The 27581-nt window shown below is 48.0% G+C and overlaps 1 protein-coding gene across 1 annotated transcript in view; it reads right to left on the bottom strand.

Annotated features, from left to right (window-relative positions):
• The window catches only part of LOC137327063 (coagulation factor X-like), a 161780-nt gene that overhangs the window by 105498 nt on the left and 28701 nt on the right, over window positions 1-27581 (bottom strand). The window lies entirely within an intron of this gene.

The following is a 27581-nucleotide window of genomic DNA, read 5'->3' on the forward strand; positions in this document are numbered from 1 at the left end:
ACACCATCCAGGACAAAGCAGCCCGCTTGATTGGCATCCCATCCACCACATTAAACATTCACTCCCTTCACCACCGGCGCACTGTGGCTGCAGTGTGCACCATCCACAGGATGCACTGCAGCGACTCGCCAAGGCTTCTTCAACAGCACCTCCCAAACCCGCGATCTCTACCACCGAGAAGGACAAGAGCAGAAGTCACATGGGAACAACATCACCTGCACGTTCCCCTCCAAGTCACACACCATCCTGACTTGGAAATATATCGCCGTTCCTTCATCGTCGCTGGGTCAAAATCCTGGAACTCCCTTCCTAACAGCACTGTGGGAGAACCGTCACCACACGGACTGCAGCGGTTCAAGAAGGCGGCTCACCACCACCTTCTCAAGGGCAATTAGGAATGGGCAATAAACGCCGGCCCCACCAGCGACGCCCACATTCCATGATTGAATTTTAAAAAATTATGGGCCTATCCCCGATCTATTGAATCATGGGCCTATCCCCGATCGATAGAATCAAGGGCCGATCCCCGATCTATAGAATCATGGGCCTATCACCGATCTATAGAATCATGGGCCTATCCCCGATCTATAGAATCATGGGCCTACCCCCGATCTATAGAATCATGGGCCTATCCCCGATCTATAGAATCATGGGCCTATCCCCGATCTATAGAATCATGGGCCTACCCCCGATCTATAGAATCATGGGCCTATCCTGATCTATAGAATCATGGGCCTATCCCTGATCTATAGAATCATGGGCCTATCCCCGATCTATAGAATCATGGGCCTACCCCCGATCTATAGAATCATGGGCCTATCCTGATCTATAGAATCATGGGCCTATCCCCGATCTATAGAATCATGGGCCTATCCCCGATCTATAGAATCATGGGCCTATCCCCGATCTATAGAATCATGGGCCTGTCCCCGATCTATAGAATCATGGGCCTATCCCCGATCTATAGAATCATGGGCCTATCCTGATCTATAGAATCATGGGCCTGTCCCCGATCTATAGAATCATGGGCCTATCCCCGATCTATAGAATCATGGGCCTATCACCGATCTATAGAATCATGGGCCTATCCCTGATCTATAGAATCATGGGCCTATCCCCGATCTATAGAATCATGGGCCTATCCCCGATCGATAGAATCATGGTCCTATCCCCGATCTATAGAATCATGGGCCTGTCCCCGATCTATAGAATCATGGGCCTATCCCCGATCTATAGAATCATGGGCGTGTCCCCGATCTATAGAATCATGGGCCTATCCTGATCTATAGAATCATGGGCCTATCCCCGATCTATAGAATCATGGGCCTATCCCCGATCTCTAGAATCATGGGCCGATCCCCGATCTATAGAATCATGGGCCTGTCCCCGATCTATAGAATCATGGGCCTATCCCCGATCTACAGAATCATGGGCCTATCCTGATCTATAGAATCATGGGCCTATCCCTGATCTATAGAATCATGGGCCTATCCTGATCTACAGAATCATGGGCCTATCCCCGATCTATAGATTAATGGGCCTATCCCCGATCTATAGAATCATGGGCCTGTCCCCGATCTATAGAATCATGGGCCTATCCCTGATCGATAGAATCATGGGCCTGTCCCTGCTCTATAGAATCATGGGCCTGTCCCCAATCTATAGAATCATGGGCCTATCCCTGATCTATAGAATCATGGGCCTATCCCCGATCTATAGAATCATGGGCCTATCCCCGATCTATAGAATCATGGGCCTATCCCCGATCTATAGAATCATGGGCCTATCCCCGACCTAGAGAATCATGGGCCTTTCCCTGATCTATAGAATCATGGGCCTATCCCTGATCTATAGAATCATGGGCCTATCCCTGATGTATAGAATCATGGGCCCATCCCTGATCTATAGAATCATGGGACTATCCTGATCTATAGAATCATGGGCCTGTCCCCGATCTATAGAATCATGGGCCTTTCCCTGATCTATAGAATCATGGGCCTATCCCTGATCGATAGAATCATGGGCCTGTCCCCAATCTATAGAATCATGGGCCTATCCCTGATCTATAGAATCATGGGCCTATCCCCGATCTATAGAATCATGGGCCTATCCTGATCTATAGAATCATGGGACTATCCCCGATCTATAGAATCATGGGCCTATCCCCGATCTATAGAATCATGGGACTATCCCCGATCTATAGAATCATGGGCCTATCCCCGATCTATAGAATCATGGGCCTATCCCCGATCTATAGAATCATGGGCCTATCCCCGACCTAGAGAATCATGGGCCTTTCCCTGATCGATAGAATCATGTGCCTATCCCTGATCAAAAGAATCATGGGCCTATCCCCGATCTATAGAATCATGGGCCTATCCCTGATCTATAGAATCATGGGCCTATCCCCGATCTGTAGAATCATGGGCCTATCACCGATCTATAGAATCATGGCCCTATCCCCGATCTATAGAATCATGGGCCTAGCCCCGATCGATAGCATCATGGGCCTATCCCTGATCTACAGAATCATGGGCCTATCCTGATCTATAGAATCATGGGCCTATCCCCGATCTATAGAATCATGGGCCTATACTGATCTATAGAATCATGGGCCTATCCCTCGATCTATAGAATCATGGGCCTATCCCCGATCTATAGAATCATGGGCCTATCCCCGATCTATGGAATCACGGGCCTATCCCCGACCTATAGAATCATGGGCCTATCCCTGATCTATAGAATCATGGGCCTATCCCCGATCTATAGAATCATGGGCCTATCCTGATCTATAGAATCATGGGCCTATCCCCGATCTATAGAATCATGGGCCTATCCCCGACCTATAGAATCATGGGCCTATCCCCGATCTATAGAATCATGGGCCTATCCCCGATCTATAGAATCATGGGCCTATCCCCGATCTATAGAATCATGGGCCTATCCCCGATCTATAGAATCATGGGCCTATCCCCGACCTATAGAATCATGGGCCTATCCCTGATCTATAGAATCATGGGCCTATCCCCGATCTATAGAATCATGGGCCTATCCCCGATCGATAGAATCATGGTCCTATCCCCGATCTATAGAATCATGGGCCTGTCCCCGATCTATAGAATCATGGGCCTATCCCCGACCTATAGAATCATGGGCCTATCCCTGATCTATAGAATCATGGGCCTATCCCCGATCTATAGAATCATGGGCCTATCCCCGATCTATAGAATCATGGGCCTATCCCCGATCTATAGAATCATGGGCCTATCCCCGATCTATAGAATCATGGGCCTATCCCTGATCTATAGAATCATGGGCCTATCCCCGATCTATAGAATCATGGGCCTATCCCCGATCTATAGAATCATGCGCCTATCCCCGATCTATGGAATCATGGACCTATCCCCGATCTATAGAATCATGGGCCTATCCCCGATCTATAGAATCATGGGCCTATCCCAGATCTATAGAATCATGGGCCTATCCCCGATCTATAGAATCATGGGCCTGTCCCCGATCTATAGAATCATGGGCGTAACCTGATCTATAGAATCATGGGCCTATCCCCGATCAATAGAATCATGGGCCTATCCCCGATCTATAGAATCATGGGCCTGTCCCCGATCTATAGAATCATGGGCGTAACCTGATCTATAGAATCATGGGCCTATCCCCGATCAATAGAATCATGGGCCTATCCCCGATCTATAGAATCATGGGCCTATCCCCGATCTATAGAATCATGGGCCTATCACCGATCTATAGAATCATGGGCCTATCCCTGATCTATAGAATCATGGGCCTGTCCCCGATCTATAGAATCATGGGCCTATCCCCGATCTATAGAATCATGGGCCTATCCTGATCTATAGAATCATGGGCCTGTCCCCGATCTATAGAATCATGGGCCTATCCCCGATCTATAGAATCATGGGCGTGTCCCCGATCTATAGAATCATGGGCCTATCCTGATCTATAGAATCATGGGCCTATCCCCGATCTATAGAATCAAGGGCCTATCCCCGATCTATAGAATCATGGGCCTGTCCCCGATCTATAGAATCATGGGCCTATCCCCGATCTACAGAATCATGGGCCTATCCTGATCTATAGAATCATGGGCCTATCCCTGATCTATAGAATCATGGGCCTATCCTGATCTACAGAATCATGGGCCTATCCCCGATCTATAGATTCATGGGCCTATCCCCGATCTATAGAATCATGGGCCTATCCCCGATCTATAGAATCATGGGCCTGTCCCCGATCTATAGAATCATGGGCCTTTCCCTGATCTATAGAATCATGGGCCTATCCCTGATCGATAGAATCATGGGCCTGTACCTGCTCTATAGAATCATGGGCCTATCCCTGATCGATAGAATCATGGGCCTGTCCCTGCTCTATAGAATCATGGGCCTGTACCTGCTCTATAGAATCATGGGCCTATCCCCGATCTATAGAATCATGGGCCTGTCCCTGCTCTATAGAATCATGGGCCTGTCCCCAATCTATAGAATCATGGGCCTATCCCTGATCTATAGAATCATGGGCCTATCCCCGACCTATAGAATCATGGGCCTATCCCTGATCTATAGAATCATGGGCCTATCCCCGACCTATAGAATCATGGGCCTATCCCTGATCTATAGAATCATGGGCCTATCCCCGACCTATAGAATCATGGGCCTGTCCCCAATCTATAGAATCATGGGCCTATCCCTGATCTATAGAATCATGGGCCTGTCCCCAATCTATAGAATCATGGGCCTATCCCTGATCTATAGAATCATGGGCCTATCCCCGACCTATAGAATCATGGGCCTGTCCCCAATCTATAGAATCATGGGCCTGTCCCCGATCTATAGAATCATGGGCCTGTCCCCAATCTATAGAATCATGGGCCTATCCCTGATCTATAGAATCATGGGCCTATCCCCGACCTATAGAATCATGGGCCTAGCCCTGATCTATAGAATCATGGGCCTGTCCCCGATCTATAGAATCATGGGCCTATCCCTGATCTATAGAATCATGGGCCTATCCCCGATCTATAGAATCATGGGCCTATCCCCGATCTATAGAATCATGGGCCTATCCCCGATCTATAGAATCATGGGCCTATCCCCGACCTAGAAAATCATGGGCCTTTCCCTGATCTATAGAATCATGGGCCTATCCCTGATCTATAGAATCATGGGCCTATCCCCGATCTATAGAATCATGGGCCTATCCCTGATGTATAGAATCATGGGCCTATCCCCGATCTATAGAATCATGGGCCTGTCCCCGATCTATAGAATCATGGGCCTATCCCTGATCGATAGAATCATGGGCCTATCCCTGATGTATAGAATCATGGGCCCATCCCTGATCTATAGAATCATGGGACTATCCTGATCTATAGAATCATGGGCCTGTCCCCGATCTATAGAATCATGGGCCTTTCCCTGATCTATAGAATCATGGGCCTATCCCCGATCTATAGAATCATGGGCCTGTCCCTGCTCTATAGAATCATGGGCCTGTCCCCAATCTATAGAATCATGGGCCTATCCCTGATCTATAGAATCATGGGCCTATCCCCGATCTATAGAATCATGGGCCTATCCCCGATCTATAGAATCATGGGCCTATCCCCGACCTAGAGAATCATGGGCCTTTCCCTGATCTATAGAATCATGGGCCTATCCCTGATCAAAAGAATCATGGGCCTATCCCTGATCGATAGAATCATGGGCCTATCCCTGATCTATAGAATCATGGGCCTATCCCCGATCTATAGAATCATGGGCCTATCCCTGATCTATAGAATCATGGGCCTATCCCCGATCTGTAGAATCATGGGCCTATCACCGATCTATAGAATCATGGGCCTATCCCCGATCTATAGAATCATGGGCCTATCCCCGATCTATAGAATCATGGGCCTATCCCCGATCGATAGCATCATGGGCCTATCCCTGATCTACAGAATCATGGGCCTATCCTGATCTATAGAATCATGGGCCTATCCCCGATCTATAGAATCATGGGCCTATCCCCGATCTATAGAATCATGGGCCTATACTGATCTATAGAATCATGGGCCTATCCCCGATCTATAGAATCATGGGCCTATCCCCGATCTATAGAATCACGGGCCTATCCCCGACCTATAGAATCATGGGCCTATCCCTGATCTATAGAATTATGGGCCTATCCCCAATCTATAGAATCATGGGCCTATCCTGATCTATAGAATCATGGGCCTATCCCCGATCTATAGAATCATGGGCCTATCCCCGATCTATAGAATCATGGGCCTATCCCCGATCTATAGAATCATGGGCCTATCCCCGATCTATAGAATCATGGGCCTGTCCCCGATCTATAGAATCATGGGCGTAACCTGATCTATAGAATCATGGGCCTATCCCCGATCAATAGAATCATGGGCCTATCCCCGATCTATAGAATCATGGGCCTATCCTGATCTATAGAATCATGGGCCTATCCCCGATCGATAGAATCATGGGCCTATCCTGATCTATAGAATAATGGGCCAATCCCCGATTGATAGAATCATGGGCCTTCCCCCGATCTATAGAATCATGGGCCTATCCCCGATCTATAGAATCATGGGCCTACCCCCGATCTATAGAATCATGGGCCTATCCCCGATCTATAGAATCATGGGCCTATCCCCGATCTATAGAATCATGGGCGTATCCTGATCTATAGAATCATGGGCCTATCCCCGATCTATAGAATCATGGGCCTATCCCTGATCTATTCAATCGTGGGCGTATCCTGATCTATAGAATCATGGGCCTATCCTGATCTATAGAATCATGGGCCTATCCTGATCTATAGAATCATGGGCCTATCCCCGATCTATAGAATCATGGGACTACCCCCGATCTATAGAATCATGGGCGTATCCTGATCTATAGAATCATGGGCCTATCCTGATCTATAGAATCATGGGCCTATCCCCGGTCTATAGAATCATGGGCCTACCCCCGATCTATAGAATCATGGGCCTATCCCCGATCTATAGAATCATGGGCCTATCCTGATCTATAGAATCATGGGCCTATCCCCGATCTATAGAATCATGGGCCTATCCCTGATCTATAGAATCATGGGCCTATCCCCGATCTATAGAATCATGGGCCTATCCCCGATCTATAGAATCATGGGCCTATCCCCGATCTATAGAATCATGGGCCTAACCCTGATCTATAGAATCATGGGCCTATCCTGATCTATAGAATCATGGGCCTATCCCCGGTCTATAGAATCATGGGCCTACCCCCGATCTATAGAATCATGGGCCTATCCCCGATCTATAGAATCATGGGCCTATCCTGATCTATAGAATCATGGGCCTATCCCCGATCTATAGAATCATGGGCCTATCCTGATCTATAGAATCATGGGCCTATCCCCGATCTATAGAATCATGTGCCTATCCCTGATCTATAGAATCATGGGCCTATCCTGATCTATAGAATCATGGGCCTATCCCCGATCTATAGAATCATGGGCCTATCCCTGATCTATAGAATCATGGGCCTATCCCCGATCTATAGAATCATGGGCCTATCCCTGATCTATAGAATCATGGGCCTATCCCCGATCTATAGAATCATGGGCCTAACCCTGATCGATAGAATCATGGGCCTATCCCTGATCTATAGAATCATGGGCCTATCCCGATCTGTAGAATCATGGGCCTATCCTGATCTATAGAATCATGGGCCTATCCCCGATCTATAGAATCATGGGCCTATCCCGATCTATAGAATCATGGGCCTATCCCTGATCTATAGAATCATGGGCCTATCCCTGATCTATAGAATCATGGGCCTATCCCTGATCTATAGAATCATGGGCCTATCCCCGATCTATAGAATCATGGGCCTATCCCGATCTATAGAATCATGGGCCTAACCCTGATCGATAGAATCATGGGCCTATCCCTGATCTATAGAATCATGGGCCTATCCCGATCTATAGAATCATGGGCCTATCCTGATCTATAGAATCATGGGCCTATCCCCGATCTATAGAATCATGGGCCTATCCCTGATCTATAGAATCATGGGCCTATCCCCGATCTATAGAATCATGGGCCTATCCCTGATCTATAGAATCATGGGCCTATCCCCGATCTATAGAATCATGGGCCTAACCCTGATCGATAGAATCATGGGCCTATCCCTGATCTATAGAATCATGGGCCTATCCCGATCTGTAGAATCATGGGCCTATCCCCGATCTATAGAATCATGGGCCTATCCCCGATCTATGGAATCATGGGCCTACCCCCGATCTATAGAATCATGGGCCTATCCCCGATCTATAGAATCATGGGCCTATCCCCGATCTATAGAATCATGGGCCTGTCCCCGATCTATAGAATCATGGGCCTATCCCTGATCTATAGAATCATGGGCCTACCCCCGATCTGAAGAATCATGGGCCTATCCCCGATCTATAGAATCATGGGCCTATCCCCGATCTATAGAATCATGGGCCTATCCTGATCTATAGAATCATGGGCCTATCCCTGCTCTATAGAATCATGGGCCTATCCCCGATCTATAGAATCATGGGTCTATCCCTGATCTATAGAATCATGGGCCTATCCCCGATCAATAGAATCATGGGCCTATCCCCGATCTATAGAATCATGGGCCTATCCCTGCTCTATAGAATCATGGGCCTATCCCCGATCTATAGAATCATGGGCCTATCCCCGATCTATAGAATCATGGGCCTATCCTGATCTATAGAATCATGGGCCTATCCTGATCTATAGAATCATGGGCCTGTCCCCGATCAAAAGAATCATGGGCCTATCCCCGATCCATAGAATCATGGGCCTATCCCTGATCTATAGAATCATGGGCCTATCCCCGATCTATAGAATCATGGGCCTATCCCCGATCTGTAGAATCATGGGTCTATCCGCGATCTATAGAATCATGGGCCTATCCCTGATCTATAGAATCATGGGCCTATCCCCGATCTATAGAATCATGGGCCTATCCCCGATCTATAGAATCATGGGCCTATCCCCGATCTGTAGAATCATGGGTCTATCCGCGATCTATAGAATCATGAGCCTATCCCCAATCTATACAATCATGGGCCTATCCCCGATCTATAGAATCATGGGCCTGTCCCCGATCTATAGAATCATGGGCCTACCCCCGATCTATAGAATCATGGGCCTACCCCCGATCTATAGAAACATGGGCCTGTCCCCGATCTATAGAATCATGGGCCTATCCCCGATCGATAGAATCATGGGCCTATCCCCGATCTATAGAATCATGGGCCTATCCCCGATCTATAGAATCATGGGCCTGTCCCCGATCTATAGAATCATGGGCCTATCCTGATCTATAGAATCATGGGCCTATCCCCGATCTATAGAATCATGGGCCTATCCCCGATCTATAGAATCATGGGCCTAACCCTGATCGATAGAATCATGGGCCTATCCCTGATCTATAGAATCATGGGCCTATCCCGATCTGGAGAATCATGGGCCTATCCCCGATCTATAGAATCATGGGCCTATCCCCGATCTATGGAATCATGGGCCTACCCCCGAACTATAGAATCATGGGCCTATCCCCGATCTATAGAATCATGGGCCTATCCCCGATCTATAGAATCATGGGCCTGTCCCCGATCTATAGAATCATGGGCCTATCCCTGATCTATAGAATCATGGGCCTACCCCCGATCTGAAGAATCATGGGCCTATCCCCGATCTATAGAATCATGGGCCTATCCCCGATCTATAGAATCATGGGCCTATCCTGATCTATAGAATCATGGGCCTATCCCTGCTCTATAGAATCATGGGCCTATCCCCGATCTATAGAATCATGGGACTATCCCCGATCTATAGAATCATGGGCCTATCCCCGATCTATAGAATCATGGGCCTATCCCCGATCAATAGAATCATGGGCCTATCACCGATCTATAGAATCATGGGCCTATCCCTGCTCTATAGAATCATGGGCCTATCCCCGATCTATAGAATCATGGGCCTATCCCCGATCTATAGAATCATGGGCCTATCCTGATCTATAGAATCATGGGCCTATCCTGATCGATAGAATCATGGGCCTGTCCCCGATCAAAAGAATCATGGGCCTATCCCCGATCCATAGAATCATGGGCCTATCCCTGATCTATAGAATCATGGGCCTATCCCCGATCTATAGAATCATGGGCCTATCCCCGATCTGTAGAATCATGGGTCTATCCGCGATCTATAGAATCATGGGCCTATCCCTGATCTATAGAATCATGGGCCTATCCCCGATCTATAGAATCATGGGCCTATCCCCGATCTATAGAATCATGGGCCTATCCCCGATCTGTAGAATCATGGGTCTATCCGCGATCTATAGAATCATGGGCCTATCCCCAATCTATAGAATCATGGGCCTATCCGCGATCTATAGAATCATGGGCCTATCCCCAATCTATAGAATCATGGGCCTATCCCCGATCTATAGAATCATGGGCCTGTCCCCGATCTATAGAATCATGGGCCTACCCCCGATCTATAGAATCATGGGCCTACCCCCGATCTATAGAAACATGGGCCTGTCCCCGATCTATAGAATCATGGGCCTATCCCCGATCGATAGAATCATGGGCCTATCCCCGATCTATAGAATCATGGGCCTATCCCCGATCTATAGAATCATGGGCCTGTCCCCGATCTATAGAATCATGGGCCTATCCTGATCTATAGAATCATGGGCCTATCCCCGATCTATAGAATCATGGGCCTATCCCCGATCTATAGAATCATGGGCCTAACCCTGATCGATAGAATCATGGGCCTATCCCTGATCTATAGAATCATGGGCCTATCCCGATCTGTAGAATCATGGGCCTATCCCCGATCTATAGAATCATGGGCCTATCCCCGATCTATGGAATCATGGGCCTACCCCCGATCTATAGAATCATGGGCCTATCCCCGATCTATAGAATCATGGGCCTATCCCCGATCTATAGAATCATGGGCCTGTCCCCGATCTATAGAATCATGGGCCTATCCCTGATCTATAGAATCATGGGCCTACCCCCGATCTGAAGAATCATGGGCCTATCCCCGATCTATAGAATCATGGGCCTATCCCCGATCTATAGAATCATGGGCCTATCCTGATCTATAGAATCATGGGCCTATCCCTGCTCTATAGAATCATGGGCCTATCCCCGATCTATAGAATCATGGGACTATCCCCGATCTATAGAATCATGGGCCTATCCCCGATCTATAGAATCATGGGCCTATCCCCGATCAATAGAATCATGGGCCTATCACCGATCTATAGAATCATGGGCCTATCCCTGCTCTATAGAATCATGGGCCTATCCCCGATCTATAGAATCATGGGCCTATCCCCGATCTATAGAATCATGGGCCTATCCTGATCTATAGAATCATGGGCCTATCCTGATCGATAGAATCATGGGCCTGTCCCCGATCAAAAGAATCATGGGCCTATCCCCGATCCATAGAATCATGGGCCTATCCCTGATCTATAGAATCATGGGCCTATCCCCGATCTATAGAATCATGGGCCTATCCCCGATCTGTAGAATCATGGGTCTATCCGCGATCTATAGAATCATGGGCCTATCCCTGATCTATAGAATCATGGGCCTATCCCCGATCTATAGAATCATGGGCCTATCCCCGATCTATAGAATCATGGGCCTATCCCCGATCTGTAGAATCATGGGTCTATCCGCGATCTATAGAATCATGGGCCTATCCCCAATCTATAGAATCATGGGCCTATCCCCGATCTATAGAATCATGGGCCTGTCCCCGATCTATAGAATCATGGGCCTACCCCCGATCTATAGAATCATGGGCCTACCCCCGATCTATAGAAACATGGGCCTGTCCCCGATCTATAGAATCATGGGCCTATCCCCGATCGATAGAATCATGGGCCTATCCCCGATCTATAGAATCATGGGCCTATCCCCGATCTATAGAATCATGGGCCTGTCCCCGATCTATAGAATCATGGGCCTATACCCGATCTATAGAATCATGGGCCTATCCCCGATCTATAGAATCATGGGCCTATCCCCGACCTAGAGAATCATGGGCCTTTCCCTGATCTATAGAATCATGGGCCTATCCCTGATCAAAAGAATCATGGGCCTATCCCTGATCGATAGAATCATGGGCCTATCCCTGATCTATAGAATCATGGGCCTATCCCCGATCTATAGAATCATGGGCCTATCCCTGATCTATAGAATCATGGGCCTATCCCCGATCTGTAGAATCATGGGCCTATCACCGATCTATAGAATCATGGCCCTATCCCCGATCTATAGAATCATGGGCCTATCCCCGATCGATAGCATCATGGGCCTATCCCTGATCTACAGAATCATGGGCCTATCCTGATCTATAGAATCATGGGCCTATCCCCGATCTTTCGAATCATGGGCCTATCCCTGCTCTAAAGAATCATGGGCCTATCCCCGATCTATAGAATCATGGGCCTATACTGATCTATAGAATCATGGGCCTATCCCTCGATCTATAGAATCATGGGCCTATCCCCGATCTATAGAATCATGGGCCTATCCCCGATCTATAGAATCACGGGCCTATCCCCGACCTATAGAATCATGGGCCTATCCCTGATCTATAGAATTATGGGCCTATCCCCGATCTATAGAATCATGGGCCTATCCTGATCTATAGAATCATGGGCCTATCCCCGATCTATAGAATCATGGGCCTATCCCCGATCTATAGAATCATGGGCCTATCCCCGATCTATAGATTCATGGGCCTATCCCCGATCTATAGAATCATGGGCCTGTCCCCGATCTATAGAATCATGGGCGTAACCTGATCTATAGAATCATGGGCCTATCCCCGATCTATAGAATCATGGGCCTATCCCCGATCTATAGAATCATGGGCCTATCCTGATCTATAGAATCATGGGCCTATCCCCGATCGATAGAATCATGGGCCTATCCTGATCTATAGAATAATGGGCCTATCCCCGATTGATAGAATCATGGGCCTTCCCCCGATCTATAGAATCATGAGCCTATCCCCGATCTATAGAATCATGGGCCTACCCCCGATCTATAGAATCATGGGCCTATCCCCGATCTATAGAATCATGGGCCTATCCCCGATCTATAGAATCATGGGCGTATCCTGATCTATAGAATCATGGGCCTATCCCCGATCTATAGAATCATGGGCCTATCCCTGATCTATTCAATCGTGGGCGTATCCTGATCTATAGAATCATGGGCCTATCCTGATCTATAGAATCATGGGCCTATCCCCGGTCTATAGAATCATGGGCCTACCCCCGATCTATAGAATCATGGGCCTATCCCCGATCTATAGAATCATGGGCCTATCCTGATCTATAGAATCATGGGCCTATCCCCGGTCTATAGAATCATGGGCCTATCCCCGATCTATAGAATCATGGGCCTATCCTGATCGAAAGAATCATGGGCCTATCCCTGCTCTTTCGAATCATGGGCCTATCCCCGATCTATAGAATCATGGGACTATCCCCGATCTATAGAATCATGGGCCTATCCCCGATCTATAGAATCATGGGCCTATCCCCGATCAATAGAATCATGGGCCTATCCCCGATCTATAGAATCATGGGCCTATCCCTGCTCTATAGAATCATGGGCCTATCCCCGATCTATAGAATCATGGGCCTATCCCCGATCTATAGAATCATGGGCCTATCCTGATCTATAGAATCATGGGCCTATCCTGATCTATAGAATCATGGGCCTGTCCCCGATCAAAAGAATCATGGGCCTATCCCCGATCCATAGAATCATGGGCCTATCCCTGATCTATAGAATCATGGGCCTATCCCCGATCTATAGAATCATGGGCCTATCCCCGATCTGTAGAATCATGGGTCTATCCGCGATCTATAGAATCATGGGCCTATCCCTGATCTATAGAATCATGGGCCTATCCCCGATCTATAGAATCATGGGCCTATCCCCGATCTATAGAATCATGGGCCTATCCCCGATCTGTAGAATCATGGGTCTATCCGCGATCTATAGAATCATGGGCCTATCCCCAATCTATAGAATCATGGGCCTATCCCCGATCTATAGAATCATGGGCCTGTCCCCGATCTATAGAATCATGGGCCTACCCCCGATCTATAGAATCATGGGCCTACCCCCGATCTATAGAAACATGGGCCTGTCCCCGATCTATAGAATCATGGGCCTATCCCCGATCGATAGAATCATGGGCCTATCCCCGATCTATAGAATCATGGGCCTATCCCCGATCTATAGAATCATGGGCCTGTCCCCGATCTATAGAATCATGGGCCTATCCCCGATCTATAGAATCATGGGCCTACCCCCGATCTATAGAATCAAGGGCCTATCCCCGACCTATAGAATCATGGGCCTACCCCCGATCTATAGAATCATGGGCCAATCCCCGATCTATAGAATCATGGGCCTGTCCCCGATCTATAGAATCATGGGCCTATCCCCGATCTATAGAATCATGGGCCTATCCCCGATCTATAGAATCATGGGCCTATCCCTGATCTATAGAATCATGGGCCTACCCCCGATCTATAGAATCATGGGCCTATCCCCGATCTATAGAATCATGGGCCTATCCCTGATCTATAGAATCATGGGCCTGTCCCCGATCTATAGAATCATGGGCCTATCCCTGATCTATAGAATCATGGGTCTATCCGCGATCTATAGAATCATGGGCCTATCCCTGATCTATAGAATCATGGGCCTATCCCCGATCTATAGAATCATGGGTCTATCCGCGATCTATAGAATCATGGGCCTATCCCTGATCTATAGAATCATGGGCCTATCCTGATCGATAGAATCATGGGCCTATCCCCGATCTATAGAATCATGGGCCTGTCCCCGATCTATGGAATCATGGGCCTACCCCCGATCTATAGAAACATGGGCCTGTCCCCGATCTATAGAATCATGGGCCTATCCCCGATCGATAGAATCATGGGCCTATCCCCGATCTATAGAATCATGGGCCTATCCCCGATCTATAGAATCATGGGCCTGTCCCCGATCTATAGAATCATGGGCCTATCCCCGATCTATAGAATCATGGGCCTACCCCCGATCTATAGAATCATGGGCCTATCCCCGACCTATAGAATCATGGGCCTGTCCCCGATCTATAGAATCATGGGCCTACCCCCGATCTATAGAATCATGGGCCTATCCCCGATCTATAGAATCATGGGCCTATCCTGATCTATAGAATCATGGGCCTACCCCCGATCTATAGAATCATGGGCCTATCCCTGACCTATAGAATCATGGGCCTATCCCTGATCTATAGAATCATGGGCCTACCCCCGATCTATAGAATCATGGGCCTATCCCCGATCTATAGAATCATGGGCCTATCCTGATCTATAGAATCATGGGCCTATCCCCGATCTATAGATTCATGGGCCTATCCCCGATCTATAGAATCATGGGCCTATCCCCGATCTATAGAATCATGGGCCTATCCCCGATCTATAGAATCATGGGCCTATCCCCGATCTATAGAATCATGGGCCTATCCCCGATCTATAGAATCATGGGCCTATCCCCGATCGATAGAATCATGGGCCTATTCCTGATCTATAGAATCATGGGCCTATCCCTGATCTATAGAATCATGGGCCTGTCCCCGATCTATAGAATCATGGGCCTATCCCCGATCTATATAATCATGGGCCTATCCCCGATCGATAGAATCATGGGCCTATCCCCGATCTATAGAATCATGGGCCTATCCCTCATCTATAGAATCATGGGCCTATCCCCGATCTATAGAATCATGGGCCTATCCCCGATCTATAGAATAATGGGCCTATCCTGATCTATAGAATCATGGGCCTATCCCCGATCTATAGAATCATGGGCCTATCCCCGATCGATAGAATCATGGGCCCATCCCCGATCGATAGAATCATGGGCCTATCCCCGATCTATAGAATAATGGGCCTATCCTGATCTATAGAATCATGGGCCTATCCTGATCTATAGAATCATGGGCCTATCCTGATCTATAGAATCATGGGCCTATCCCCGATCTATAGAATCATGGGCCTACCCCCGATCTATAGAATCATGGGCCTATCCCCGATCTATAGAATCATGGGCGTATCCCCGATCTATAGAATCATGGGCCTATCCTGATCTATAGAATCATGGGCCTATCCCCGATCTATAGAATCATGGGCCTATCCCCGATCTATAGAATCATGGGCCTATCCCCGATCTATAGAATCATGGGCCTGTCCCCGATCTATAGAATCATGGGCCTGTCCCTGATCTATAGAATCATGGGCCTGTCCCTGATCAATAGAATCATGGGCGTATCCTGATCTATAGAATCATGGGCCTGTCCCCGATCTATAGAATCATGGGCCTATCCTGATCTATAGAATCATGGGCCTATCCCCGATCTATAGAATCATGGGCCTATCCCCGATCTATAGAATCATGGGCCTATCCCCGATCTATAGAATCATGGGCCTATCCCCGATCTATAGAATCATGGGCCTATCCTGATCTATAGAATCATGGGCCTATCCCCGATCTATAGAATCATGGGCCTATCCCCGGTCTATAGAATCATGGGCCTATCCTGATCTATAGAATCATGGGCCTATCCCCGATCTATAGAATCATGGGCCTATCCCCGATCTATAGAATCATGGGCCTATCCCCGATCTATAGAATCATGGGCCTATCCCCGATCTATAGAATCATGGGCCTATCCCCGATCTATAGAATCAGGGGCCTAACCCTGATCTATAGAATCATGGGCCTATCCCCGATCTATAGAATCATGGGCCTATCCCCGATCTATGGAATCATGGGCCTACCCCCGATCTATAGAATCATGGGCCTATCCCCGATCTATAGAATCATGGGCCTAACCCCGATCTATAGAATCATGGGCCTATCCCTGATCTATAGAATCATGGGCCTACCCCCGATCTGTAGAATCATGGGCCTATCCCCGATCTATAGAATCATGGGCCTATCCCCGATCTATAGAATCATGGGCCTATCCCCGATGTAGAGAATCATGGGCTGAACCCCGATCTATAAATCATGGGCCTATCCCCGATCTCTAGAATCATGGGCCTACCCCCGATCTATTGAATCATGGGCCTATCCCCGATCTATAGAATCATGGGCCTATCCCCGATCTATAGAATCATGGGCCTGTCCCCGATCTATAGAATCATGGGCCTGTCCCGGATCTATAGAATCATGGGCCTGTCCCCGATCTATAGTATCATGGGCCTATCCCCGATCTATAGAATCATGGGCCTATCCCCGATCTATAGAATCATGGGCCTATCCCCGATCTATAGAATCATGGGCCTGTCCCCGATCTATAGAATCATGGGCCTATCCCTGATCAATAGAATCATGGGCCTATCCCCGATCTATAGAATCATGGGCCTATCCTGATCTATAGAATCATGGGCCTATCCCCGATCTATAGAATCATGGGCCTATCCCCGATCTATAGAATCATGGGCCTATCCCCGATCGATCGAATCATGGGCCCATCCCCGATCGATAGAATCATGGGCCCATCCCCGATCTATAGAATCATGGGCCTATCCCCGATCTATATAATCATGGGCCTATCCTGATCTATAGAATCATGGGCCTATCCTGATCTATAGAATCATGGGCCTATCCTGATCTATAGAATCATGGGCCTATCACCGATCTATAGAATCATGGGCCTATCCCCGATCTATAGAATCATGGGCCTATCCCCGATCTATAGAATCATGGGCCTGTCCCCGATCTATAGAATCATGGGCCTGTCCCTGATCTATAGAATCATGGGCCTGTCCCTGATCAATAGAATCATGGGCGTATCCTGATCGAAAGAATCATGGGCCTGTCCCCGATCTATAGAATCATGGGCCTATCCTGATCTATAGAATCATGGGCCTATCCCCGATCTATAGAATCATGGGCCTATCCCCGATCTATAGAATCATGGGCCTATCCCCGATCTATAGAATCATGGGCCTATCCCCGATCTATAGAATCATCGGCCTATCCTGATCTATAGAATCATGGGCCTATCCCCGATCTATAGAATCATGGGCCTATCCCCGATCTATAGAATCATGGGCCTATCCCCGATCTGTAGAATCATGGGCCTATCCTGATCTATAGAATCATGGGCCTATCCTGATCTATAGAATCATGGGCCTATCCCCGGTCTATAGAATCATGGGCCTATCCTGATCTATAGAATCATGGGCCTATCCCCGATCTATAGAATCATGGGCCTATCCCCGATCTATAGAATCATGGGCCTGTCCCCGATCTATAGAATCATGGGCCTATCCCCGATCTATAGAATCATGGGCCTATCCCCGATCTATAGAATCAGGGGCCTAACCCTGATCTATAGAATCATGGGCCTATCCCCGATCTATAGAATCATGGGCCTATCCCCGATCTATGGAATCATGGGCCTACCCCCGATCTATAGAATCATGGGCCTATCCCCGATCTATAGAATCATGGGCCTAACCCCGATCTATAGAATCATGGGCCTATCCCTGATCTATAGAATCATGGGCCTACCCCCGATCTGTAGAATCATGGGCCTATCCCCGATCTATAGAATCATGGGCCTATCCCCGATCTATAGAATCATGGGCCTATCCCCGATGTAGAGAATCATGGGCTGAACCCCGATCTATAAATCATGGGCCTATCCCCGATCTCTAGAATCATGGGCCTATCCCCGATCTATAGAATCATGGGCCTATCCCCGATCTATACAATCATGGGCCTGTCCCCGATCTATAGAATCATGGGCCTGTCCCGGATCTATAGAATCATGGGCCTATCCCCGATCTATAGAATCATGGGCCTATCCCCGATCTATAGAATCATGGGCCTATCCCCGATCTATAGAATCATGGGCCTATCCCCGATCTATAGAATCATGGGCCTGTCCCCGATCTATAGAATCATGGGCCTATCCCTGATCAATAGAATCATGGGCCTATCCCCGATCTATAGAATCATGGGCCCATCCTGATCTATAGAATCATGGGCCTATCCCCGATCTATAGAATCATGGGCCTATCCCCGATCTATAGAATCATGGGCCTATCCCCGATCTACAGAATCATGGGCCTGTCCCCGATCTATAGAATCATGGGCCTATCCCTGATCAATAGAATCATGGGCCTATCCCCGATCTATAGAATCATGGGCCTATCCTGATCTATAGAATCATGGGCCTATCCCCGATCTATAGAATCATGGGCCTATCCCCGATCTATAGAATCATGGGCCTGTCCCCGATCTATAGAATCATTGGCCCGTCCCCGATCTATAGAATCTTGGGCCTATCCCCGATCTATAGAATCATGGGCCTATCCCCGATCTGTAGAATCATGGGCCTATCCCCGATCGATAGAATCATGGGCCTGTCCCCGATCTATAGAATCATGGGCCTGTCCCCGATCTATAGAATCATGGGCCTGTCCCCGATCAATAGAATCATGGGCCTGTCCCCGATCTATAGAATCATGGGCCTATCCCCGATCGATAGAATCTTGGGCCTATCCCCGATCTATAGAATCATGGGCCTATCCCCGATCTATAGAATCATGGGCCTATCCCCGATCTATAGAATCATGGGCCTGTCCCCGATCTATAGAATCATGGGCCTGTCCCCGATCTATAGAATCATGGGCCTGTCCCCGATCTATAGAATCATGGGCCTATCCCCGATCTATAGAATCATGGGCCTGTCCCCGATCTATAGAATCATGGGCCTATCCCCGATCTATAGAATCATGGGCCTGTCCCCGATCTATAGAATCATGGGCCTATCCTGATCTATAGAATCATGGGCCTATCCTGATCTATAGAATCATGGGCCTAGACCTGCTCTATAGAATCATGGGCCTATCCCCGATCTATAGAATCATGGGACTATTCCCGATCTATAGAATCATGGGCCTATCCCTGCTCTATAGAATCATGGGCCTATCCCCGAACTATAGAATCATGGGACTATCCCCGATCTACAGAATCATGGGCCTATCCTGATCTATAGAATCATGGGCCTATCCTGATCTATAGAATCATGGGCCTATCCCCGATCTATAGAATCATGGGACTATCCACGATCTATAGAATCATGGGCCTATCCTGATCTATAGAATCATGGGCCTGTCCCCGATCAAAAGAATCATGGTCCTATCCCCGATCTGTAGAATCATGGGTCTATCCTGATCTATAGAATCATGGGCCTATCCTGATCTATAGAATCATGGGCCTATCCCTGATCTATAGAATCATGGGCCTATCCTGATCTATAGAATCATGGGCCTATCCTGATCTATAGAATCATGGGCCTATCCCTGATCTATAGAATCACGGGCCTATCCATGATCTATAGAATCACGGGCCTATCCCCGATCTATAGAATCATGGGACTGTCCCCGATCTATACAAACATGGGCCTGTCCCCGATCTATAGAATCATGGGCCTATCCCCGATCGATAGAATCATGGGCCTATCCCCGATCTATAGAATCATGGGCCTGTCCCCGATCTATAGAATCATGGGCCTATCCCCGATCTATAGAATCATGGGCCGATCCCCGACCTATAGAATCATGGGCCTACCCCCGATCTATAGAATCATGGGCCTATCCCTGATCTATAGAATCATGGGCCTAACCCTGATCTATAGAATCATGGGCCTACCCCCGATCTATAGAATCATGGGCCTATCCTGATCTATAGAATCATGGGCCGACCCCCGATCTATAGAAACATGGGCCTATCCTGATCTATAGAATCATGGGCCTGTCCCCGATCTATAGAATCATGGGCCTATCCTGATCGAAAGAATCATGGGCCGACCCCCGATCTATAGAATCATGGGCCTATCCCCGATCTATAGAATCATGGGCCTATCCTGATCTATAGAATCATGGGCCTACCCCCGATCTATAGAATCATGGGCCTATCCTGATCTATAGAATCATGGGCCTATCCTGATCTATAGAATCATGGGCCTACCCCCGATCGATAGAATCATGGGCTTATCCCCGATCTATAGAATCATGGGCCTATCCCCGATCTATAGAATCATGGGCCTATCCCCGATCTATAGAATCATGGGCCTATCCCCGATCTATGGAATCATGGGCCGAACCCGATCTATAGAATCATGGGCCTATCCCCGATCTATAGAATCATGGGCCTATCCCAGATCGATAGAATCATGGGCCTATCCCTGATCTATAGAATCATGGGCCTATCCCTGATCTATAGAATCATGGGCCTGTCCCCGATCTATAGAATCATGGGCCTATCCCCGATCTATATAATCATGGGCCTATCCCCGATCGATAGAATCATGGGCCTATCCCCGATCTATAGAATCATGGGCCTATCCCTCATCTATAGAATCATGGGCCTATCCCCGATCTATAGAATCATGGGCCTATCCCCGATCTATAGAATAATGGGCCTATCCTGATCTATAGAATCATGGGCCTACCCCCGATCGATGGAATCATGGGCCTATCCCCGATCGATAGAATCATGGGCCTATCCTGATCTATAGAATCATGGGCCTATCCCCGATCTATAGAATCATGGGCCTATCCCCGATCTATAGAATAATGGGCCTATCCTGATCTATAGAATCATGGGCCTGTCCCCGATCGATAGAATCATGGGCCTATCCCCGATCTATAGAATCATGGGCCTATCCCCGATCTATAGAATAATGGGCCTATCCTGATCTATAGAATCATGGGCCTGTCCCCGATCTATAGAATCATGGGCCTGTCCCTGATCTATAGAATCATGGGCCTATCCCCGATCTATAGAATCATGGGCCTATCCCCGATCTATAGAATCATGGGCCTGTCCCCGATCTATAGAATAATGGGCCTGTCCCCGATCTATAGAATAATGGGCCTATCCCTGATCTATAGAATCATGGGCCTATCCCCGATCTATAGAATCATGGGCCTGTCCCCGATCTATAGAATAATGGGCCTATCCCTGATCTATAGAATCATGGGCCTATCCCCGATCTGTAGAATAATGGGCCTATCCCCGATCTATAGAATCATGGGCCTATCCCCGATCGATCGAATCATGGGCCCATCCCCGATCGATAGAATCATGGGCCCATCCCCGATCAATAGAATCATGGGCCTATCCCCGATCTATAGAATAATGGGCCTATCCCCGATCTATAGAATCATGGGCCTATCCCCGATCTATAGAATCATGGGCCTATCCCCGATCTATATAATCATGGGCCTATCCTGATCTATAGAATCATGGGCCTATCGTGATCTATAGAATAATGGGCCTGTCCTGATTTTTAGAATCATGGGCCTATCCCCGATCTATAGAATCATGGGCCTATCCCGATCTATAGAATAATGGGCCTATCCCCGATCTATATAATCATGGGCCTATCCTGATCTATAGAATCATGGGCCTATCCTGATCTATAGAATCATGGGCCTACCCCCGATCTATAGAATCATGGGCGTATCCTGATCTATAGAATCATGGGCCTGTCCTGATCTATAGAATCATGGGCCTATCCTGATCTATAGAATCATGGGCCTGTCCTGATCTATAGAATCATGGGCCTATCACCGATCTATAGAATCATGGGCCTATCCCCGATCTATAGAATCATGGGCGTATCCTGATCTATAGAATCATGGGCCTACCCCCATCTATAGAATCATCGGCGTATCCTGATCTATAGAATCATGGGCCTATCCTGATCTATAGAATCATGGGCCTATCCCCGGTCTATAGAATCATGGGCCTACCCCCGATCTATAGAATCATGGGCCTATCCCCGATCTATAGAATCATGGGCCTATCCTGATCTATAGAATCATGGGCCTATCCCCGATCTATAGAATCATGGGCCTATCCCTGATCTATAGAATCATGGGCCTATCCCCGATCTATAGAATCATGGGCCTATCCCCGATCTATAGAATCATGGGCATATCCCCGATCTATAGAATCATGGGCCGAACCCTGATCTATAGAATCATGGGCCTATCCCCGATCTATAGAATCATGGGCCTATCCCGATCTATAGAATCATGGGCCTATCCCCGATCTATAGAATCATGGGCCTATCCCCGATCTATGGAATCATGGGCCTACCCCCGATCTATAGAATCATGGGCCTATACTGATCTATAGAATCATGGGCCTATCCCCGATCTATAGAATCATGGGCCTATCCCCGATCTATAGAATCATGGGCCTATACTGATCTATAGAATCATGGGCCTATCCCCGATCTATAAATTCATGGGCCTATCCCCGATCTATAGAATCATGGGCCTATCCCCGATCTATAGAATCATGGGCCTATCCCCGATCTATAGAATCATGGGCCTATCCCCAATCTATAGAATCATGGGCCTATCCCTGATCTATAGAATCATGGGCCTATCCCCGATCTATAGAATCATGGGCCTATCCCCGATCTATAGAATCATGGGCCTATCCCCGATCTATAGAATCATGGGCCTGTCCCCGATCTATAGAATCTTGGGCCTGTCCCCGATCTATAGAATCATGGGCCTATCCCCGATCTGTAGAATCATGGGCCTATCCCGATCTGTAGAATCATGGGCCTATCCCCGATCTATAGAATCATGGGCCTATCCCCGATCTATAGAATCATGGGCCTGTCCCCGATCTATAGAATCATGGGCCTGTCCCCGATCTATAGAATCATGGGCCTGTCCCCGATCTATAGAATCATGGGCCTGTCCCCGATCTATAGAATCATGGGCCTATCCCCGATCTATAGAATCATGGGCCTATCCCCGATCTATAGAATCATGGGCCTGTCCCCGATCTATAGAATCATGGGCCTGTCCCCGATCTATAGAATCATGGGCCTGTCCCCGATCTATAGAATCATGGGCCTGTCCCCGATCTATAGAATCATGGGCCTGTCCCCGATCTATAGAATCATGGGCCTGTCCCCGATCAAAAGAATCATGGGCCTATCCCCGATCTATAGAATCATGGGCCTATCCCCGATCTATAGAATCATGGGCCTGTCCCCGATCTATAGAATCATGGGCCTGTCCCCGATCTATAGAATCATGGGCCTATCCCCGATCTATAGAATCATGGGCCTATCCCCGATCTATAGAATCATGGGCCTATCCCCGATCTATAGAATCATGGGCCTGTCCCCGATCTATAGAATCATGGGCCTGTCCCCGATCTATAGAATCATGGGCCTGTCCCCGATCTATAGAATCATGGGCCTATCCCCGATCTATAGAATCATGGGCCTATCCCCGATCTATAGAATCATGGGCCTGTCCCCGATCTATAGAATCATGGGCCTACCCCCGATCTATAGAATCATGGGCCTATCCTGATCTATAGAATCATGGGCCTCTCCCCGATCGATAGAATCATGGGCCTCTCCCCGATCGATAGAATCATGGGCCTATCACCGATCTATAGAATCATGGGCCTGTCCCCGATCTATAGAATCATGGGCCTATCCCTGATCTATAGAATCATGGGCCTATCCCCGATCTATAGAATCATGGGCCTATCCCTGATCTATAGAATCATGGGCCTATCCCTGATCTATAGAATCATGGGCCTATCCCTGATCTATAGAATCATGGGCCTATCCCCGATCTATAGAATCATGGGCCTATCCCCGATCTATATAATCATGGGCCTATCCCTGATCTATAGAATCATGGGCCTATCCCTGATCTATAGAATCATGGGCCTATCCCCGATCTATAGAATCATGGGCCTATCCCTGATCTATACAATCATGGGCCTATCCCCGATCTATAGAATCATGGGCCTATCCCCGATCTATAGAATCATGGGCCTATCCCTGATCCATAGAATCATGGGCCTATCCCTGATCTATAGAATCATGGGCCTATCCCCGATCTATTGAATCATGGGCCTATCCCTGATCTATAGAATCATGGTCCTATCCCCGATCTATAGAATCATGGGCCTATCCCCGATCTATAGAATCATGGGCCTATCCCCGATCGATATAATCATGGGCCTGTCCCCGATCTATGGAATCATGGGCCTACCCCCGATCTATAGAAACATGGGCCTGTCCCCGATCTATCGAATCATGGGCCTATCCCCGATCGATAGAATCATGGGCCTATCCCCGATCTATAGAATCATGGGCCTATCCCCGATCGATAGAATCATGGGCCTATCCCCGATCGATAGAATCATGGGCCTATCCCCGATCGATAGAATCATGGGCCTCTCCCCGATCGATAGAATCATGGGCCTCTCCCCGATCGATAGAATCATGGGCCTATCACCGATCTATAGAATCATGGGCCTGTCCCCGATCTATAGAATCATGGGCCTATCCCTGATCTATAGAATCATGGGCCTATCCCCGATCTATAGAATCATGGGCCTATCCCTGATCTATAGAATCATGGGCCTATCCCTGATCAATAGAATCATGGGCCTATCCCTGATCTATAGAATCATGGGCCTATCCCCGATCTATAGAATCATGGGCCTATCCCCGATCTATATAATCATGGGCCTATCCCTGATCTATAGAATCATGGGCCTATCCCTGATCTATAGAATCATGGGCCTATCCCCGATCTATAGAATCATGGGCCTATCCCTGATCTATACAATCATGGGCCTATCCCCGATCTATAGAATCATGGGCCTATCCCCGATCTATAGAATCATGGGCCTATCCCTGATCTATAGAATCATGGGCCTATCCCTGATCTATAGAATCATGGGCCTATCCCCGATCTATAGAATCATGGGCCTATCCCTGATCTATAGAATCATGGGCCTATCCCCGATCTATAGAATCATGGGCCTATCCCCGATCTATAGAATCATGGGCCTATCCCCGATCTATATAATCATGGGCCTGTCCCCGATCTATGGAATCATGGGCCTACCCCCGATCTATAGAAACATGGGCCTGTCCCCGATCTATCGAATCATGGGCCTATCCCCGATCGATAGAATCATGGGCCTATCCCCGATCTATAGAATCATGGGCCTATCCCCGATCTATAGAATCATGGGCCTGTCCCCGATCTAGAGAATCATGGGCCTACCCCCGATCTATAGAATCATGGGCCTATCCCCGACCTATAGAATCATGGGCCTACCCCCGATCTATAGAATCATGGGCCTATCCCTGATCTATAGAATCATGGGCCTATCCCTGATCCATAGAATCATGGGCCTACCCCCGATCTATAGAATCATGGGCCTATCCCCGATCTATAGAATCATGGGCCTATCCTGATCTATAGAATCATGGGCCGACCCCCGATCTATAGAATCATGGGCCTATCCTGATCTATAGAATCATGGGCCTACCCCCGATCTATAGAATCATGGGCCTACCCCCGATCTATAGAATCATGGGCCTAACCCCGATCTATAGAATCATGGGCCTATCCCCGATCTATAGAATCATGGGCCTATCCCCGATCTATAGAATCATGGGCCTATCCCCGATCTATAGGATCATGGGCCTATCCCCGATCTATAGAATCATGGGCCTATCCCCGATCGATAGAATCATGGGCCTATCCCTGATCTATAGAATCATGGGCCTATCCCCGATCTATAGAATCATGGGCCTATCCCCGATCTATAGAATCATGGGCCTATCCCCGATCGATAGAATCATGGGCCTACCCCCGATCTATAGAATCATGGGCCTATCCCCGATCTATAGGATCATGGGCCTATCCCCGATCTATAGAATCATGGTCCTATCCTGATCTATAGAATCATGGGCCTATCCCTCATCTATAGAATCATGGGCCTATCCCCGATCTATAGAATCATTGGCCTATCCCCGATCTATAGAATAATGGGCCTATCCTGATCTATAGAATCATGGGCCTATCCCCGATCTATATAATCATGGGCCTATCCTGATCTATAGAATCATGGGCCTATCCTGATCTATAGAATCATGGGCCTATCCTGATCTATAGAATCATGGGCCTGTCCCCGATCTATAGAATCATGGGCCTATCCCCGATCTATAGAATCATGGGCCTACCCCCGATCTATAGAATCATGGGCCTATCCTGATCTATAGAATCATGGGCCTATCCTGATCTATAGAATCATGGGCCTATCCTGATATATAGAATCATGGGCCTATCCCCGATCTATAGAATCATGGGCCTACCCCCGATCTATAGAATCATGGGCCTATCCCCGATCTATAGAATCATGGGCCTATCCTGATCTATAGAATCATGGGCCTATCCCCGATCTATAGAATCATGGGCCTAACCCTGATCTATAGCATCATGGGCCTATCCCCGATCTATAGAATCATGGGCCTATCCCCGATCTATAGAATCATGGGCCTATCCCCGATCTAT

This window comes from Heptranchias perlo, chromosome 11 (assembly GCF_035084215.1).
Source record: "Heptranchias perlo isolate sHepPer1 chromosome 11, sHepPer1.hap1, whole genome shotgun sequence".
NCBI lineage: Eukaryota > Metazoa > Chordata > Chondrichthyes > Hexanchiformes > Hexanchidae > Heptranchias > Heptranchias perlo.